This window comes from Bubalus kerabau, chromosome 5, assembly GCF_029407905.1.
Source record: "Bubalus kerabau isolate K-KA32 ecotype Philippines breed swamp buffalo chromosome 5, PCC_UOA_SB_1v2, whole genome shotgun sequence".
Classification (NCBI taxonomy): Eukaryota; Metazoa; Chordata; class Mammalia; order Artiodactyla; family Bovidae; genus Bubalus; species Bubalus kerabau.
The window spans coordinates 113,223,690-113,244,463 of record NC_073628.1 but is presented as its reverse complement, the minus strand read 5'-3'; the positions used below and the strand labels follow the sequence as shown (position 1 = coordinate 113,244,463).

Sequence of the window (20,774 nt, the reverse complement as noted above, 5' to 3'; positions counted from 1 at the left end):
AAAAAATAAAAAAGTATGTGTGAGCTATTCATGTCATGTAAGAGCCACAGTTCACATGGCTCAAGAGTCTGATCTGATAATAAGAACAAGGGGTTTTAAACAAATATCCATTATGGAATTATTATGCATTAGGCGCAATGCTAAACAAGCACTTTGCAGTATTCTTTTAAGAAGTTCATCCACCTTATGATGGGTATTATTGTCCTTATGTTATATATAAGGAAACTGAGCTCAAAAAAATTAAGTAACTTGCCACACTCGCCCAGCTAGTAATTGCAAAGTAATGAACCAACCCAGGTGGTCTGGCTCCAAAGCAAACACACTTAATCCCTAAGCTGTACTCCTTTTGTGTTCTGTCAAGTAACACGTTTGCTTTGAATGATATTTATCTCAGATAGGGAGTGTCTTGTCACCTCCCAGCCATCATTTCTTTGCATCAATCCTTTGGGGCTGTTCCCCTAAGAGTTTATCTAAGTACTTACAACACTTTTTTATATGACCAATTTTACTATCTCCAGTTTATTATATCAAATTTACCATCAATCAAGTTTATTCCCTGCTATGCAGAGAGTTATGTGTTTTTAAATTGGAACTCACTCTCTTAGGTTTCTTTGGGAAACTCCCCACTCCCTTACCACGTACTGAATAATTATGGAGATTAGGTGGGGCTTGTCTACATACTCAGTTAATGCAGGGCATTAATGGAATACAGATGAATCCTGTAGCCAGAATTGGGAGAGTGTGGCAAGGTTGGGAGGGCCTGAAAAATGGTATCAGGGCAGAGATTAGCTTCTGGAACCAGGGTGGTGGTTGAACACATGTGAGTGAGAGCAAAGAAGTGAGTTTAAGCCAGGGAGGTGCATGGGAAGTGGGGAGACAGAAAAGATAAAAAGCCACGCAAGTCCAGCTCCAGAACTGGCACATTCAGAGGAAACAAGATGGCAGTAGAGGGTGGTGTGGACGAGAACAAACCCAAGGTCAAAAGGGTGACAGTGGAAAATGGCTTTCCAGCGGGAATGGTCTGGTATGCTTCCCATGAGAAACAATCAATTCCAGAACAGACAGGAGACGTGTCACTCAGCTCATCCTGGCTCCAAGGTGTTTTAAGACTTTAATCACTGACCCTCGAGTGTCATAATATTACAGGTGTGCTGTGTGCTCCGTCGCTTCAGTCGTGTCCAGCTCTTTGGGACCCTATGAACTGTAGCCCACCAGGCTCCTCTGTCCATGGGATTCTGTAGGCAAGAAGACTGGAGTGGGTTGCCATGCCCTTCTCCAGGGGATCTTCCCAGCCCAGGGATTGAACCTGTGTCTCTTACTCCCCTGCATTGACAGGCAGGTTCTTTACCACTAGCGCCACCTGGGAAGCCCCCTAATATTATATATGATCCCTTTTAGTTCTGGAGGGAAAATGGTCTCTTTTCTGCCACATGGAAACCAGAAACAGCCTTAGGTGCTGATGGCCTGATTTGGAGAAAGTGCAGTGGTTATGACTTATTGTCTCTGTGCAGTGGTTATGACTTATTGTCTCCTATGGTGAACTGGCTGCCCGGTGCCACTTGGAGGCTAAACTCCTTGTGATAAATAGGCAGTTTCCAGGCCATCTCTGGGAAAAGGCTGAATGTTTGCAGAGAAGGATGGAGATAGGAGAGGGCTGCAGGCTTCACGTGGGTCGGCTCTGTCTTATGCTTGCCTGTCCCTTTTCATGAGATGCTTTGTAGAGGCTTGGGAAAGAATTGGTCGGCTAGTTAAAGTTAGCTCTACAAAGACTGCCTCAGAAAGAGAAATGAAAGAGAACCTTCACAACCAGTCACAGGGGAGAGAGGTCATAGCAGAGGGAGGAGCAGGAGATGATGTAGGGAAAAAAAAATTAATGAGAAGAGCACTGGGCATGATAACAGACTGACTTGAAAAGGGGAAACAAGGAAAGGATTCTGGGCTGCCCTGGGACTGTCTAAGCTGCATGAAATGTAGAGATAAATGGTAACACAGCTATCTTATTAGAATAGGGGGATGTCTGCACCTCATGCGTTTCTCCTCCACCCCCCCTTTTCCCGGCTACATCTCAGACCCAGGGGCATTAGGGATGTGAGATGAAGAGAAAGCAGAGCTGCCTGTTTGGGAGGGAGCAAAATCTACTCGTTGTGGCAATATTGATCAAGAGCAGTTTGAAGCCATTTCCCCCATTGGACCTCATTACCCGCGTCTGCCTTTGAGTCCGTGTTCCCAGGCTGATTGTCGCCAGGTGGCACCCACCGCTGCCAGACACAGGTGGATGCCCAGTGTCCTGGAGGAACTCACTCCCGGTGAGCAGGGCCGCAGCTGGCCCATAGAGGAGGCGTGGCAGGGACGGGCCAGCGGTTCTGGCAGCAGCTGGTATGTGTGTCGTCAACAGAGTCCTTTTGCCTTTGATGTGAAAGATTCTCTACTCAAAAGCCACTGTGAGCTGCAAAAACATGGTAATAAGTTTTTTTTTTTTTTTTTTTTTTTTTTTTTTTTTTTGCTGCTGAAATGAAGCAATTATCGCAGACTAGGTAGACACCTAAGTGACCGCAGTGGTATCCAAAGCAATCTGCTATGAAGTCGGTTTCCATTAAAATAGAGAACATTTGTGGAAGCTGCCTTGATGCCTGATTCATAGACATGGAGGAGGGTCCCTTGTCATTGCGCTTCTATAAGGGAGGGAGAGAGGGAATGGGGTGGGGCAGGGAGGAAGACGTGAAATGCAAAGCAGAGCAGAGGACCATGGTAAACAGTCACAAAACAACTTTGTAACAAACACTTCCAAGTGGCCAGCCCCTCACCCCTTCTGTGGGGCCTGTCACATGGGATCCGGCTCATTGGAGAACTGCTGCAGCCTCCAGGATCTCAGGAGACACGGGGAAATTCTGCCTTACAAAAGGAACTGCTCACAACTGCTCTGGAGTCCTTGCTTTGCTGAGCAGCTGGCCAGATGCTTGCAGAACTGAAGTGAGGGCCTAGGGTGATACACGTGTGTGTGTGTGTGTGTGTGTGTGTGTGTGTGTATGAAGTCGCTCAGTTGTGTCCAACTCTTTGCGACCCCGTGGACTGTAGCCCTCCATATTCCTCTGTCCATGGGATTCTCCAGGCAAGAGTACTGGAGTGGGTTGTCATTTCCTTCTCCAGGGGATCTTCCCAACCCAGGGATTGAACCCGGGTCTCCTGCATTACAGGCAGATGCTTTATCCTCTGAGCCACCAAGGAAGCCAAGGGTGATACACATGGGGAACACTTAATCCTTCAACCCCATCTTTTCTGTGTTCCCACTCTCTATCTTAGCATCTATAGCAGAGACAATCACCATGCTCTCACTTAGAGCAGGGGGTCCCCAACCCCCGGTACCGATGCACACGGCCTGTTAGGAACTGGGCTGCACGGCAGGAGGTGAGGGAGTGAAGCTTCCCCTGCCACTCCCCATCAGTCCCGGTACTGCCTGACCATTCCTCCAGCCTGCACTCTGTCCATGGAAACAGTGTCTTCCACAAAACCAGTCCCTGGTACCAAAAAGGTTGGGGACTGCTGACTTAGAGCACTAACTGGATGTTCTAGAAAGCACAAAGTTTCACTGAAGCCATCTGGCCGAAGCACGCCCGGGTTGGGAATATACTTGTAGGAGTCGCTTCGTAAATACATTGTCATCATTTCTAGCCTTAAGAGTGGCTGCAGACAAGCAGCATCAGCATCACCTGGGAGCCTCTCAGAAATGTAGATTCTAAGGCTCCATCCCACACCGGGTGAACTAGACATGTGCTTCAACAAGATCCCAGGTGGTTTATATGCACTCTGAAGGCTGAGAAGCACTGCCGAAACTGTCTTCAGCACGCCTTCTCTCCATGGTATTATAACGGAGCGAGCCTGGTCTTCGCACTTAGCCCTAGATCCACGCCTTAGCTCCATTACTTCATGACACTGACCGAGAAATACCTAATTTCTCTGAGACACAATCTCTCCAGTATAAAGTCATAATGCCAAGGTGGTTGGGAGAACTCAGGGAACTAATTCATATCAAGTGGCTGCCAATGAGAACGAATGAACACACAGTCTCCCCACTAACCTAGTTTTCTTGTTAAAGAACTTTTGAGTGAAATACAGTACGCCCCTATTTCTAAAAGGCTAGCTTTTATAGAAGCTGGTCTTTTCAAGTGGTATAGGAGGGTTACACAGAATTCAACTTTGCTTGATCGATCTTCCCTCTCTCAAACTCAGCCAGGCTTTCACAGCAATCTTTTTCTAAATTATGTCTACTTCATAATTAAAGGCAAGATGCTGGCTTATTTCCTGGTCTGTTGAGCCCATACTCGAAGCAAGCTGGCATCAGGGCACCTTTCACATTTCCTTTTCTCTAAAGTGAACAGTGGTGCACCTGCTCAGGGCTTGCATTCTGACAGTTTTGAGTCCAGATTCTCAGTTCAGTGTGGTTGCTCAGTTGTGTTCAAAAACTTTGTGACCCTATGGACTGCAGCACAAGAGGCTTCCCTGTCCCTCACCAACTTCTAGAGCTTGCTCAAACTCATGTCCATAGAGTTGATGACGCCATCCAACTATCTCATCCCCTGTTGTCCCCTTCTCCTTCTACATTTGATCTTTCCCAGCATCAGGGTCTTTTCCAATGGGTCAGTTCTTTGCATCAGGCAGCCAAAGTGTTGGAGCTTCAGCTTCAGCATCAGTCCTTCCAATGAATATTCAGGACTGATTTCCTTTAGGATGGACTGGTTGGATCTCCTTGCAGTCCAGGGGACTCTCAAAAGTTTTCTCCAAGACCACAGTTCAAAAGCATCAATTCTTCAGTGCTCAGCTTTCTTTATAGTCCAACTCTCATATCCATACATGACTACTGGAAAAAACCATAGCTTTGACTAGACAGAACTTGGTCAGCAAAGTAATGTCTCTGCTTTTTAATATGCAATCTAGGTTTGTCATAGCTTTTCTTCCACGGAGCAAGCATCTTAATTTCATAGTTGCAGTCACCATCTGCAGTGATTTTGGAGCCTAAGAGAATGAAGTCTGTCATTGTTTCCATTCCAAATAGATGCTTCCCCATCTATTTGCCATGAAGTGATGGGACCAGATGCCATGATTTTCATTTTTTGAATGTTGAGTTTTAAGCCAGCTTTTTCACTCTTCTCTTTCACTTTCATCAAGAAGCTCTTCAGTTCCTCTTTGCTTTCTGCCATAAGGGTGGTGTCATCTGCATATCTGAGGTTATTGATATTTCTCCTGGCAATTTTGATTCCAGCTTGTGCTTCATCCAGCCTGGCATTTCTCATGATGTACTCTGAATATAAGTTAAATAAGCAGGGTGACAATAAACAGCCTTGAAGTACTCCTTTCCCAATTTGGAACCAGTTCCATGTCTGGTTCTAACTGTTGCTTCTTGACCCACATATAGATTTCTCAGGAGGCAGGTAAGGTGGTCTGGTATTGCCATCTTTTGAAGAATTTTCCACAGTTTGTTGTGATCCACACAGTCAAAGGTTTTGGTGTAGTCAATAAAGCAGAAGTAGATGTTTTTCTGGAATTCTCTTTTTCTTAATTTTCCAACGGATGGTAGCAATTTGATCTCTGGTTCCTCTGCCTTTTCTAAATCCAGCTTGAACATCTGGAAGTTCTCAGTTTACATACTATTGAAGCCTTGCTTAGAGAATTTTGAGCATTTTTTTTTTGCTAGCCTGTGAGATGAGTGCAATTGTGTGGTAGTTTCAATATTCTTTGGCCTTGCCTTTCTTTGGGATTGGAATGAAAACTGACCTTTTCCAGTCCTGTGACCACTTCTGAGTTTTCAGATTTGTTGGTATATTGAACCAGATTCTAGTTCTGCGATTTACTAAAGTAGGACCTGGAGGAGTTATGTACTGTCTGTGAACTTATGTACAGCACAGCACTGAAAAGTCCTTATCTACTAGGGTCACTGTGAAGAGTAAGTCAAAATCTATATACACTGAAAGCATAGAACCTTGCACAGAGTACGTGTTAGTGCATATTTACTTCCTCCTATTTTGTATCTGGAAATAATTCTAAACTTTTTGGGAGGATAATCAAAATAATGAAAACTAATATTTACTCTGGAACATCACTAGAAAAAGGAAGGTTTGCCTGCATAATTTTTGATCCTCTATTACTCACTGACTATTTCAGAATTGGAGTTTATGTTAGATTAGACACTCCAGCCCATAGAGTATACTGATGAACCAGTCTTATGGTTTTAATAAATTAACCATGAAATGTTACCTATTTGTACACTTAGGAAATCATGCTAACTTAGTCCTTGTTTGATCTTTATAACTTAAAGTTTTCTTTATACGTTTTCTTTCCTCTGTAAGTTTAGTGATGGCCTTTGACCGAAAGAATTAAAATTCTGACCTAGTCAAATTCTTATTACTAATTTTTCACATATTACAATATATGGTTTAAATTTACCCACCAACTTTGCGTTCTCAAACCAATAGACTTCAGTGAAAAAAAAATCAAATATTAATGTGTTTTATGGATAGATAAATAAGGTAGAGAAAGGATGGAGAAGGAAGGGCAAGTAACAAGTGAATGATAATAAGTAGTGTAAGAGGGAAATACTCAGAGGTAAAATTAAAGATGAAAGATGCCTTCAACTGAGCTTTTCAAGGAAGTGGAAAAATCAGTAAGTCTGAAAAACCTGGCCAGGCTATCTATTTTAGTAGCTTGGAAAGATGAAAGCTCTTCCACCAAAAGCAGTAAAACTGGAGAACATCATATAATCTTATGAAAAGAAGGAACCATGAGAGATCTTCAAGTCTGTCTTCTTTATCTTGAGTCATCCCCGCACTTACAGTACCAGACAGATGAGAACCCATTTCTGCTTTTTAAACAATGTTAGAGGAAGATATGCTATAACCTCTTGATTTCAGTTAGCATTCTAAAAGTTTGAAAGTTTTAAGCAAGTTCCAATCACAGGTTGCTTTTCCTGAAATCTAACTGAGGTCTCCTGGGTTGGGAAGATCCCCTGGAGAAGGAAATGGCAACCCACTCCAGTCTTCTTGCCTGGAGAATCCCATGGACAGAGGAGCCTGGCGGCTACAGTCCATGGGGTCACAAAGAGTCGGACACGACTGAGTGACTAACGTTTTCCTTCTTCAACCGAGGTCTCATGTTTCTTGTTCAACAGCGATTTAAAAAAAAATACTTTTTTTGGCTGCACTGGGTCTTTGCTGGCTTTTCTCTAGTTGCAGAGAACAGAGGCTATTGTTGGTTGTGGTGCACGGGTTTCTCATTGTGGTGGCATCTCGTGTTGCAGAGCACAGGCTCTAGGGTGCGCAGGCTTCGGGACCTGTGGCACTTGGGCTCAGCAGTTGCAGTTCCTGGGCTCTAGAGCACAGGCTCAACAGTTGTGGCACACAGACTTAGTTGCTCTGGAGCATGTGGAATCTTCCTGGGTCAGGGATCGAACCCATGTCTCCTGCATCGGCAGGCGGATTCTTTACCACTGAGCCACGATGGAAGCCCTCAACGGTGATTTTTATAAACAGTATTCTGCTAAGCACTGGAGTTCAAAAATTGTATCCTAGAGCATTCTCACATCCAATGCAGTGAAGCCGTCTGTCCCCTGGGATAGGTATGTGCATGTGTGTGTGTGTGAAACACAATTTAGCGCCTTTAAAACCACTTTGGGAGTTTTATCAGGTGTGTCTCAAATATCTTCTAACAATGTGTCACAAATGTAGCATCAGCGATTTCATGCACACTTTCCTAGTAAGTATCTATATTCCTCTACTATTTCCTGAACAAATGAATTCCTTAGATTTACTACTTATTTTCTGTGAGCTTCAAGTATATACTTTTAAATGTAGCAAACTATATTTGAAAAGTCAATATTTGTAATTTAAAGAATTTCACTTCTGTCTATTCTCAATTTTAATTTTTACCAAACTGATGAGGCCTGACATCCTCTGTCTATTCTAGATGTTGTGCAGAATCAAATAGCCCCACATTTTGTTGAGTTTCTTCTCATTTTTCTCTATGCTGTTCTATCTCCTTCTCTTGCTCATCATTCTTTTGTGGTGGTGGTGGTTGTTTAGTCACTAAGTCATGTCCAACTCTTTTTATGACCCCATGGACTGTAGCCTGCCAGGCTCCTCTATCCATGGAATTTTCCAGGCAAGAGCACTGGAGTGGGCTGCCATTTCCTGCTCCAGTGGATCTTCCCAACCCAGGGGTGGAACCTGTGTCGCCTGCATTGGCAGGTGGATTCTCTACCACTGAGCCACCTGGGAAGCCCCCATCCTTCTCTACCTCACCACCTTCAAGACTCAGTCCTAGATCTTCTGCTTGTTCTCCATAGGTGATCTCATTTACTCTGTTGATTTTATTGCTACCTAAATGCACACAACTGCTAAGTCTAGTCCTCCAGTTCAGATATGCTTCTGAACTCAAAAGCTGTATGTATAGTATTGATATATCAAATATGAGCATTCTTATATCTCAGAGGCACAGAATGTTAACATGCTCCAAACTAGATTTACTGTTTCTCCCTTTACCTGCCATTCCTCTTCCTTCTGTTTTTCCCAACCCAATAATTGGCATTGCCCACTATTCACAATAACCAAAAGGTGGAAAGAACCCAATTTCCCATCAGCAGATGAATAGATAAAATGCGTTATACACATACAATGGAATATTATTCGGCCTTAAAAAGAAGGAAATGCCGACGCATGCTACAGCATGGATAACCCTTGAGGACGTTATGCTACGTGAAATAAGCCAGTCACAAAGGACAGATACTGTGTGATTCCACTTATTCCTAGAGTGATCAGATTCACAGACAGAAAGTAGAGTGATCACTGCCACGGGTTGAGAGGAAGGGGCTATGGGGAAGAGAGGGTTGTTGTTTAACTGGTACAGAGATTCAGTTTAGGAAGATGAGAATTCTGGAGATGGATGGTGGGGGTAATGATTGTACAACAATGTGAATGTACTTTAATGTCCTGTAAATGCCGACTTAAAAATAGTTAGAGATGTTAAATTTCATGCTATATGTATCTCACTACAAACTTTTAAAAGACAAAAAAAGTAAGGCAGCATGTTAAAAGACACCACATAAAGCAATCCCAGAATGTGGAACATGCTCTAGGACAAATGACCAGGTTTTAGGAAAAAATCAAAGGCATAAAAAAGGAGGAGAGAGGGAGGGAAGAATGATTATGGAATAAAGGAGGCCTAAGAGATAAAAATAAAGAAAGGAGTAAACAACAACACCTTTCACCTGGGGTCTTAAGCCAGGAACCTAGAGGTTATGCCTGAATCTTCTTGCCCCATGTATCCATTTCTGTTTGCACATATCTTTGCTTACAGAAACCCCTTGGTTTCAAACTTAGAAGCAAGCACCAAAAAGAGTTTTGATAAGGGAGGAATTTTTATGTTTTAAAGTTGCAGGGAAGACTTACAAAGGTGAGCCTGCTAAGGCCCTTGAATGCTGGGTGACTTAAGAACTGGGTTGCTGGTGATAAGATTCTAGATAGAGGGACGGAATGAGGATACGGTAGGAATAAGCTTGACACCCGAGTGGCAGTTATGGATGGGCAGCTGCAGGAAAGCCTTCTTACCTGACCAGTCTGGTCATGCTGACTCCTTGTAGAGGTGGGCCCTCTGGAGCGGTGTGGGCCAAACTCCACTAGGGGAGAGTAGCATGTGGTTTTGTAGATAGGCAAATGCATGTACACGTGTGACAGTCTGTGATGTAAAGGAGTCAGAAAGAAATTAGATTGTATCTAATTCTGGAAGCTCCTGCAAAATAGGGGTCATACTAAACAAAGGAATGGGGGACTTGAACACGTTGATTGTGAGAGGATAGGTCTTACAGGGAAAGGGGGGGGGCTTATCCAATCAATGCTGTACTTTAGGGAGAAGGGATGGAGAGGGGACTCTTTCAAGAGATGACTTATCTTCAAAGGCTGTTTGTGGATGCAGGCCAGATGAGCATCTAAAGGGATGACAAGATATAACTAGGATGTAGTTAGTAAAGCCTCTGGATTGAAATGCAGTGGAAACCCCATTTTGAGAATTAGGATTTCTTAACAGATGATGGGTAAGCTTGCTATTAAGCACATTCAGAGTCTGTTTCCTGTGTTCGACATCTGTGTGCTGGAACATGGTCCTTAGTTACTAATTTGTTGCTACCTCTTTACCCTGCTGCTGCTGCTGAGTTGCATCAGTCGTGTCCAACTCTAGCGACCCAATAGACGGCAGCCCACCAGGTTCCTCTGTCCCTGGGATTCTCCAGGCAAGAACACTGGAGTGGGTTGCCATTTCCTTCTCCAATGCATGAAAGTGAAAAGTGAAAGTGAAGTCGTTCAGTCCTGTCCGACTCTAGCGACCCCATGGACTGGAGCCTACCAGGCTCCTCCGTCCATGGGATTTTCCAGGCAAGAGTACTGGAGTGGGGTGCCGTTGCCTTCTCCTCTTTCCCCTGGACCATTCTTATATTTTAAGTTCCCTCCCCTATGATTGGTTAATGTTCTCCACTCTCCTTTCTTCCTTTGAAACAACAATTTTGCCCAAATCTATCAATTAAGGTCCCGGCGGAAAACAAGTTATATACTCCAACTGAGTCTTCCAGAATTTACTGAGGGATTATTTGACAGGTGCAAAAGGGAATAGTGCAATATGCAGAGGCTATTAAACAGAAAAGTGTTGTGACCAGTCTCAGGCCTGAAGAACAGCAGGAGGAGGAGGGGTTACCAGAACCCCACGATGGTGAGGGCTGTTGGGACAGAGCTGTGACTTTCACTGAGAGGCACGAGGGGGCCTCTGGGGAATCTCAGCCTTCTTCATCCCTCTGCTCTCACAAAGGTCAGCCCCTCTGGTCTCAGAGCAAGATGAGCAGTGAATGGTGCATCAGAACAGCAAATGGAGTATTCCTATTGGGTTTCCATGTAGATCTTTTGCCATCCTCTTCCTTAATACTGCAGCTTTATTCTGAGCACAATTTAAACATTTTTCACTCTTGCTTAATTTTGCTTTTATATTATCATATGTTCTTACTTCAGAGAAGGCAATGGCACCCCACTCCAGTACTCTTGCCTGGAAAATCCCATGGACGGAGGAGCCTGGAAGGCTGCAGTCCATGGGGTCGCTGAGGGTCAGACACGACTGAGCGACTTCACTTTCACTTTCATGCATTGGAGAAGGAAATGGCAACCCACTCCAGTGTTCTTGCCTGGAGAATCCCAGGGACGGGGGAGCCTGGTAGGCTGCTGTCTATGGGATCGCAAAGAGTCAGACACCACTGAAGTGACTTAGCAGCAGCAGCAGCATGTTCTTATTTATTCAATGAAATTTCAAAATAGAGTCTACTTTATAGCTAGGTCAGACCTGCTAGTCTTAACCTGAGCTATGAGCCCCCCACCAAAACTTCTCAAGACTCAGGAATAAGCAGCTTCTAATGCTGATTCAGACTCAGGAGGTTTGGGGAGGGACCTGAGAGTCTTCGTTTCAAACATGTTCCCAAGTGATCTCCATGCAGCTGGTCCATGGACCACATTTTGAGGAGCAAGGCACTGCAGGATTTTAAAATGGTCTTTAGATAAACTACCAGCTGCCCTGAAATTAGTTAGGTGAGGCAGTGGGAGGGTCCACCTTTCTGCTGACGGCCTGCCATCTGCTACTTCTTTATTTCTTGGCCTTGCCACCAGTTCCCAGGATTCAAGTGTACGATGTACTTCTTCAAGTTTCAAAATTTCTGCCTTCTACATGGGTTTTAATGCTGCTCTTTTTCCTGGACTTGTGAGAGAATGATGACAACAAATTACTATGATTATCTTCTGGGAATGGTGTCTTCTATGACCTGCTATCTGCCTCACCACTTCTGCCATTTGTTTGAACACCATTCATTGTTTGAACACCATTGATGCTCACCTGAGCCAAATAAGCTGATGATGTTTTAGTAACTGGATCAGTGAATTGCAGGAAATAAGAAGTCTGTAATCTAAAGGTGAGCTTTCTTTTACCAGGGTAAGGTATCGCAGCCTAAAATTTTATTGTATCTTAACATATCTTACAAAACAAGGGACCGGTGTGTCAGAGGTTGAAGCTGTACAAATAGTGATGGAGGCACAGGGAGAGGGGGAGAGACGTGTTCCTCTGAGTTTTATTTCAGACAGGAAGCTGAGTGATGAAGAGGTGGAACTCTGAGAGGCGGACCTGGGAAGTTACCAGGTGACATTGGGAGACGGTTCATGTCGATGGACGCCACCCAGCCTTGTGTCTGTGGACTGAGATAGCAGCGAGACCAGTGGAACTAAAGACGTGGGGAGGAAAAGTGGAGAAGAGGACTCGAAAGGATGAATCTTTGTCGTCATCAATTGGGAAAAGCAGCAGCATTTAAGAAAATAGCGATTTTAACCTAAATAGTATAGAAATGCTGTTCTCTGTGTGCCTTCAGTATGGCCAGTTCTCTACATATTGATATATTCTTTCAGATCATCCTGCCAGCTCTGGAGAGTAGCATAATTAAAAGCCCAGACGCTAAATTGCTTGGGTTTAAATCTGGTGTGCACCGATTCCTGGAAATGTGGCGTTCTGAAGCTTTTAACCTCCCTGCGCTGCATGTTCCTTACACAGTGAAATGGACATGAAAATAGTAACAAGCTCATAGGGTTGTCTGGAGGAATAAAGGACTTGATAAGTGAAAATTTCTCAGAACAATGCAGGCATAGACTAATTTCTCAATCAGCGCTAACAATAATTATTATCTTCATCTCATCGAGTTTGATTTCCTGCTTAAATGTGAGTTCTTTCCATGAAGCCAGGTTGTGTTCTCTGGATTAGAGTGGGATGACCCAGTTCGTTATAGTGGAGAGGGAGTCTTAACAGTGTTGAAATACCCACAGGATATGTTCCCTTTATGTTTATAGCACAATAAGCATCTATCTGTAAAGGAACATGGGAACAATAATCTGAGAGTATGAAACACAGTGACTGTGATTCGTCAGTGATTCTAAGGAACTAAGGTGAAGGAAATTCATGCTCGCAATGGTATATCAAGCTCTCAGTTTGTGGCACAGTTTTTTTCAGGAGTGAAAAGGAATTAAACCCTCTTATGGAACCATTTAGTCTTTGAATCAGGAAGGTATTTCAGGTAAGTTCTGTGAGACTCAAAAGGTAATTACTATCAAGTATCCAGTGTACCATCAAGTATTGGCTAAGTCCCATACAAGCATATTATTTAATCTTCTCTCACTCCTTCATGGTAGCTAAGTATCGTCACATAATCCCCCATCAGTGAGGAAATGATGGGCCTGGAATTCCTAAGGGACTCTCTGATCAAGGGCAAACGGCAAGTCGGAGACGAAGCCATAGCTTGTCTCCGTAGCCGGTGGGCCTCCATTCTGCCTATTAATTCTGAGAGCCAGGCTAAGCAGTCGAAGAGCAAGGCCCATTTGAGAAAACAAGAAATTCATTTCAAAAAGATCCTTGACAAAAGGTAGCAGTGATCAAGGAGGGATAAAGATAAGGCCCAGGGGAGTACTATTTCACAATTGGAAAGCAGGGAAGACATGGCTATCGCCTCATCTAAATCTTCTCAGCCTACAGACGAAGAGGGAAGGGTCTAGACCTCAAGGTCATTTGCAGTTAGTGTCAGCCTGGAGCCAAGAGCCCCTTCCTGGACTATGGTTCGTTTCACTCTCTCTTCCCATAAAGTGCAAGTGGGAACGAGAGGCTGTCAGTATAAGTGTCTGTGGCATCCTTTTTATAGGAAATAGTTAAACTGGGAAAAATCATACTTTTTAATTATTGAACTCCTTTACCGATGCTGAGACATTGTTTGGTGAACATATGTGGAGAATATTAATAGATATTATATATTACTAAAGCTCCTTCTTATTGACTTCTGCATCATAACATAAACACATAGAGCCCAATAAAACATGACTTTGTCTTAATAGCATTATGAATAAATTATTAAGAACTTTTTTCTTCTGCAGTAACTTTACTAGTTTTTTTTTTTTTTTTCCAAAAAAAAAATCAAACCTTTCATAGGACTGTAATTAAAAGTAAAGGACCGTGCAGCAGATTTTAGCTGCATAAGCCTCAGGAGATTAATATAGAACTGTCAAAACTCAGACTAAAGAATATTCTCTGTTTGCTGAGGGGCTCCTTGAGAATGGCTTCCAAGGGGCTAGAACCTCTGGTGGTTGCCTATGCATCTTGCCAACTATGGCTGAGGTTTGCGCTGTGGAGCACTTGCCCAGAATGGCTACCCCACCGTGCTTGTTGGAGCTGAAGGACATCACCAAAGTCAAGGAGTCGGTCTTCTTTTGCCTGCATTATACACATCTAGCACAAGCCTGTCCCAAAGCAGGCCCTCTTCAAATGCTTGTTGGATGAGTTACTGCAGTTTAGGCCATACGCTTTAACTCTAAAGCCAGGTACCATGGTTTGGATGTTTAACTGAGCTGGCCTAGGAATGTGCTTAGAGCTAGTTGACATCGTGAATAACTGTGATGAGATGGAGGACCCAGTTTAATGAGTAAGGGCTCCTGTGTCAGCCAGACCTATTTTTAGTAATGATGTCATTATCTTAGGCAAGTTACTTTTTCATTTTGAACTCATTTCTTGAAAAATGATAGTACCCACTTCTCAGGGGCTGGTGAAGACTGTGTGATAAACGTGTTGTTCAGTCACTAAATCAAGTCCAACTCTTTGCCACCCCATGGACTGCAGCCCACAAGGCTTCCCTGTCCTTTACCATCTCCCAGAACTTGCTCAAACTCACATCCATTGAGTCGGTGATGTCATCCAACCATCTCATCCTCTTCTCCTCCTGCCTTTTCCAGTGGTTTGGCTCTTTGCATCAGGTGGCTGAAGTATTATAGCTTCAGCCAAGTATTATGGCTTCAGCTTCAGCATCAGTCCTTCCAATGAATATTCAGGGCTGATTTCCTTTAGGATTGACTGGTTTGATAAACAGGTAAAATGGCCTAACTCAGCATCTGGGAGTTCGTTCTTAGTATTCACTTCTGCTTGCCACCTGATGGAAGCTCTGGAGGAGAGTCACCTGATCAGAAGCCAGCTACTAAGTTTGATCTATCTATTGCTTTGCTGTTTCTGCAGACCCACTGAATACCTGCTGCTCTGTCTTTGTCACTCAGTGTATCCTTTTCTCTGTTGTCATGTTAGATGAGTTTTAATTCAGAGTCTCTGTGGCTGCTTTCTCCTGACAGCCCTCCAGTGTGGCTTCATTCAATTCTCCCAGTGCCCAGTCCTGCTAATCCTGCCAGAGAGCATGCAGAGGACACAGGGCTGCCTGTGATTTTGAGTGTAAGGACAGGGCCACTGGAGATCTCATTTAGCCTGGCAAATTGCACTCTAATTTTTTTCTGACTTCCTCATTCAGTCCCCCAGTATATCTCTACATCATCCATTTGCTTTTGTGTCTTATGATGAGTTAGGAGGTCACTCTCAAACTTTCTCTTTTGGGAGGTGAGAACACATATGATCTCTGCAAGAACAACACCAACCTGCCTTGCTCAAGGCTCCCTGAACTGGTGGTCACTTAGCCCTTACATGGTGCTTCTTCCTGCAAACATTAGCGGGTTCTTTTAACATCCTTGAGGACAGGCAGGAGTTCTTATCATCCTTTCTCAGTGTGGGAAAGCTAAGGTAGGCAGAATCAGATGTTTATTCTAGATCATAGCAATAGCCACAGTGGTCAGGGAATAGCTTTCAGGCAAGGTCTGCTCCCAGTTGGAGTTCTGATACCTCAAAGCAATACATCCCGTTTATGGTTTCTCTAAAGTCTTTTGGGTTGGCACCACTGCTTTCTTCTTCCTCTTTGGATCTTGGCCAGTTCTATAGTGCTAGGAGTAATTCCTTCTTGAGTCTAAAGGAAGTTAGATGCATTAAACGTGAATGTGAATGCCTAAAATTTTGAGGACTGCCTTTTGGAAGGTATTTCATAGACCACCCCTTAGATACCATCATTTCTGAGAGAATATTGGGGTTGACTGAGAAAGTGGTCTGACCCAGTGATGACAAGGGTGAAAAGTTTAAACCTTCACTACTCCCAGCTATTTAAGACTTTTTTTTTTTTCCCAGGCAAAACTCTGTTGTTTCTTGCACTTGGAATACTCCCTGGTGTTTGGATTGATTTGAAGCAGAGTTGAAAAGAATCCTTAGGTTCTTTTCTCTGAGGAATCTGATTGTTGTTATTTAGTCGCTCAGTAGTGTCTGACTCTATATGACCCCAAGGACTGTAGCCTGCCAGGTCCTTCTGTCCATAGGATTTCCCAGGCAAGAATACTGAAGTGGGTTGCCATATCTTTCTCCAAAGGATACAGACATTTTGCCAAAGGGCTGTTGATCTCCATAGAAACTAGACTATATGAAAACAGCCTGAGGAGTCAATGGTCCCAAATTTGAATCTCTTTTCCCTTAGCAGCAGTACAATTTCCATAGGCTTCATCCTTTTTCAGAGTTTGTTTCCTTCTCTGTAAAATGAGGCCAGTATTACCTCCCCTGGAAAGCTACTGTGAAGATTATTTAAATGCCCAACACAGTATTGGCTCATAATAAGTACTTAAAAGTTTATTCCTTCCTCCGTTTATTAAATCTTGAGGACAGACCTCTGTGTTCCCTCAGTAGTCCTTACAAATGCCCAATTAGTCCATGTCCCCAAATGATGTATGTTCCCTGAATTTATCTGATTTCTCTTTAATTAGTGGGACACAGCTCAGATAACACAGACTGCCAGCAGTCAACTTGAAATGACAGACATGAACTCACTCATTACCTTAATAGGTCCATTTTTAGTATATGAAAACTGAGACCCAATCCTGCCTTGGGGCAAAAAGAAGTGAGTACCTGGTTCCTGCATAAGAATGTGACATTTACACATTTGTGTTCCTCATTTGCAGGCTGATGACCAGTTTCATAAGCAATGATGAGGGTAAAACAGGGCAAGGGAGGGAAGGCTGCCTGTGGGTGCAGTCATTCTTTATCTTACTAATGGGACATCTCTTCTACTAACGTGTCACTCTTGCCCTATCTTGTTTCTATAGGAAAATGTTCAGAGCTCAGTTTTTTTTAAATGACATAGATATACACTCATATTAACTTACAAATCATAAGCATAAAGGTCAGTGCATTTAAGCAAAGATAACAACCTTGTATAGCCAGGATCCTGATCAAGAAAGAAAACAGAATGAGCATACACCCCCGCAAAATCCTCCTTGTGCCCCTTCTAGTCACCACCACCCCCTCCACCAGGGGATGCATTAACTGGATTTGTAACACCACAGATTAACTGGATCACTTTGAAATTTTATATAACAGAATCATAGGGTTCAAACTTTTTGTGTGGCTTCTTTTACTCTACAATATGTTTTTGTGAAAATTTGTTTGTGTTATTGAGAGTAGCTCTAGTTCACTCACTATCACTGCAAAACAGTACTCCATTGTGTGACTATAACACAATGTATTTATCCATCCTACTCATGACGGCCATTTGGGTAGTTTCCAGTCTGGGGCAGTTTTGAATAGGGGTGTTATGAGCATTCTTGTGAATGTTTTTTGACTCATATACAAATGCATATTATTTAGGTATACACTGATGACTGGAATTTCTGGATACAAAGTGCTTAGCTTTCAAAGCTACTGTCAAACAGTTCTCCAAAGCTGGGTTTTTGGTTTTGAAAAGACAAGGTCATATTAGTGGTAACACTGGGAAAGGACCCTGGGACCAACCTGGCATCAGTAATCATCTTAGAAATGGAATTATCTTGCTCAACTTATAGTTTATATGCTACTCACAAATGGCGTTTCAATACCCAATTCTATCACAATGGTTAGTATTCCTCACCCAAGAGTAACAAGGATTTTGTCTCATCCTGGACTCTGAAAGGCAAAACATTTTTCGTGCATGTACCAACCTTTCTCCGGATGTGAAAGCCTCAGCCCGTTCATTTTTATGGTACAATAAAAGCCCACTTTTAAAAATTGGCCAGCAGGGGATTAGGGTATCTGTAGAAAAATTCTCTATGTATGCAGTTTCTAAGCTATCTTTATCCTGCTTGTTCTGTTCTGGAAATGTATTACTAGAAGCTGTCACTTGTCTTAAATGTTTTAATGAATGATATTTAGTTGCCTGAGGCTTTTTTTTTTTAGCAAAGTACATAGATTTTTTTTTAATATGCAGAGAGAGAGAGAATAATAAATGTTCTGCCTTAACAAAAGCATCACCAAATGCCAGCTAACTGACCTCATTTCCCTGTTTCCAGCACAGTGAAATTTCATTATCGTCATCATCTGCATTAACTAATTTTTATTGTCTGTCTATAAAGCACTAAGGGGTTTATAGTAGAAAGAGGTGAAACAGAACATGTGCTGAAATTGGAATTAGTACCTGAGAACAAGTCTTTCTGCCATTTACTAGCTCTGTATCTTTGGGACTATCACTTAACTTCTTCTACTTCAGCTTCCACAGTTTTAAAAAGGAAGGGTTATTTTCCAAGACAGTAAGAATCTTTAAAAATCCTGTGATTTGAATTTTAATCAATTTGGGTATGTTGATTGAAATGCATATAACCTAGTTTTTTGTTGTAATATATTTTTACTTTTTACTTTCATAGCTTAAGAAGATAGATGTCCATACTTTCCTGAGTTCAGTGACTTTTACTTAATGGACTTTTACTCAATGGACTTTCTTAAATAAATGAGAATGCTTGTCCCAAGTGAATTAAGGACAACAGTAAGAAGAATCCTCCCACTTCCTAATGATAGTTTCCCTGAAATTGCTCTGTCTTTATTTAGTAAAGAGGAAAGTGAAGCAGAGGAGGGGAAAATTCACTGGGCAAAGTACTGGCAAAACATTGAATTGTCCTATCCTCAAATATCTTCTTAGTCTTTATTTTTAATATTAGTAGTTATTTATTCAGAAAAATATTCATTAAGCACCAGCTATTTGTCAGGGACTTAAGATCTAGAAATAGGTTCAATTAAAATAAATAAATTTATATTAAAAAAAGATCTAGAAATAGGTTAATAGAAACCCACACAGTCAATGAAAGTCTGCACAGCAAACTAAAGTCTCTTGTGTCTAGGAATACAACAGATCTGATATGTTGCATGATTTTTCCCTTAAAATAGCAAAATAATGGAAGATAGCATAAGTTCATTGTGGAAAATTTCAGACCTGATTTTTTTTAAACAGCCTGTACACATCATAAAATATAAGCCAGGACTTTAAAGGAAGATTATATGTTGATTTATTCTTTTCTGCCTGCCACTTTTTCCCTGGAATATAATTATATTGAAAGGCTGGTAAGAATGAGGTTTTCAGAGAAAAAAAGAGAGTACATAAAAATCAGCTTTGGAGTTTCTTCAACATAATACTTTGTGTTTAATTTTTAATTATAGAGGTATAAGAGATTATATCCAGTGTGTTGAGAATTGATATTGCTTAATGGCAATGTGTTTTCTTTCCTACTATTTTATGTATTATTCATAGAAAAAAAAGTGGTCTTTTATGAAAGGGCAGCTGGTCCTTTAACAGACAGGAACTTCTTCAGTTAGAGTAGCTGCTAACAGTGGTTTTGATTTGCTGCCCAACGTGCATTTACAGGCTCATTTAACATTAATAGAGGTGATCTGGGTTCACTTCATGACCTCTTGGAACCTAAATCACAGACTGGGTCATTTAAGAGGTTTGGGGAGAGTAGACAGCCACTTAGCAACAGTTAGAAACTTTGGCTAGAAAAGAATCTCTATACAAACGAAAACCTAGCTATCAAGTTAGAGCCCGTTAAGTCCTGGTTCCGCAGCTGTATGTACCTGGAGGCCTGCTTCCGAGAGCAGCTCAGTGACACAGAGGGCGTCCTCACTCCTTTGACCAGTGGGGGAAGCACAACACCTCAGAGCTGGAGTTGCTCGGTGTGGAGGACCTGTTCTACTCCAACTGCACATTCATTCTCAAAACAGTGCTCACAATCGCAATCCTTCTGGTCCCCCGCCTGGAGTGAGAACACGCACACCAAAACCTCATCTACCCGGATGTGAAGCCCGAGAATTTTCTTGGTGGTGGTGGGTGGCGGGGGCCGCTGGGCACCAAGCAGCAGCACACCACCCACATCATCAACTTGCACCTGGCCGAGGAGTCCAGCGACCCCGAGACCAAGGATCACATCCCGTACCGCGAGCACAAGAGGTGATGGGCACGGCGCGCTGCTTGAGCATCAACACGTACCTGGGCAGGAGCAGAGCCACCAGGACGATCTGGAGACCCTGGGCCACGGGGTTCCTGTTATTCCTGTGCTGCAGCTTGCGCAGCCAGGGGTTCAAGGCCCACGTGCTCGAAGAAAGGTTCCCAGAAGATCCCGGACACCAAGCGGGCCACGCTCATCGAGATGCTCCGCGAGAGCTTCCCGGAGCAGACGGCCTTGTACCTGACCCATGTAAGACGCCTGGACTTCTTCCCAGCGCCGGACTTCAACCACCTGCCCGGGCTCTTTATCACCTCTGACCACAGCCGCCTCGTGGCTGGCTACGACTAAGCCGGGTAGCCCCTCCCCACGCCTTAGCACGGTCCCCATTGACCCGCCCTCGCAGCCTGCAGCGCGCAACGAAGCCCTGCTACCCTGCAGAAACAAGGCACTGAACTCCATCAACAGGCACCCGAATGCCGACAACCCCACTGCTGGTCACTTCAGCGTCCTTATCACAGTCCCTGCAGAGGTGGAGGTGGCTGATGACACCAAGGGTGCTGCTGTTTCTTTCAGAAGAAAACGAGA

The 20,774-nt window shown here is 43.2% G+C and overlaps 1 pseudogene; it reads left to right on the top strand.

Moving 5' to 3' along the window:
* The first annotated feature begins 938 nt into the window (after positions 1 to 938).
* Positions 939 to 20,537, top strand: LOC129654310 (casein kinase I-like; annotated as a pseudogene).
* The last annotated feature ends 237 nt before the right edge of the window (positions 20,538 to 20,774 follow it).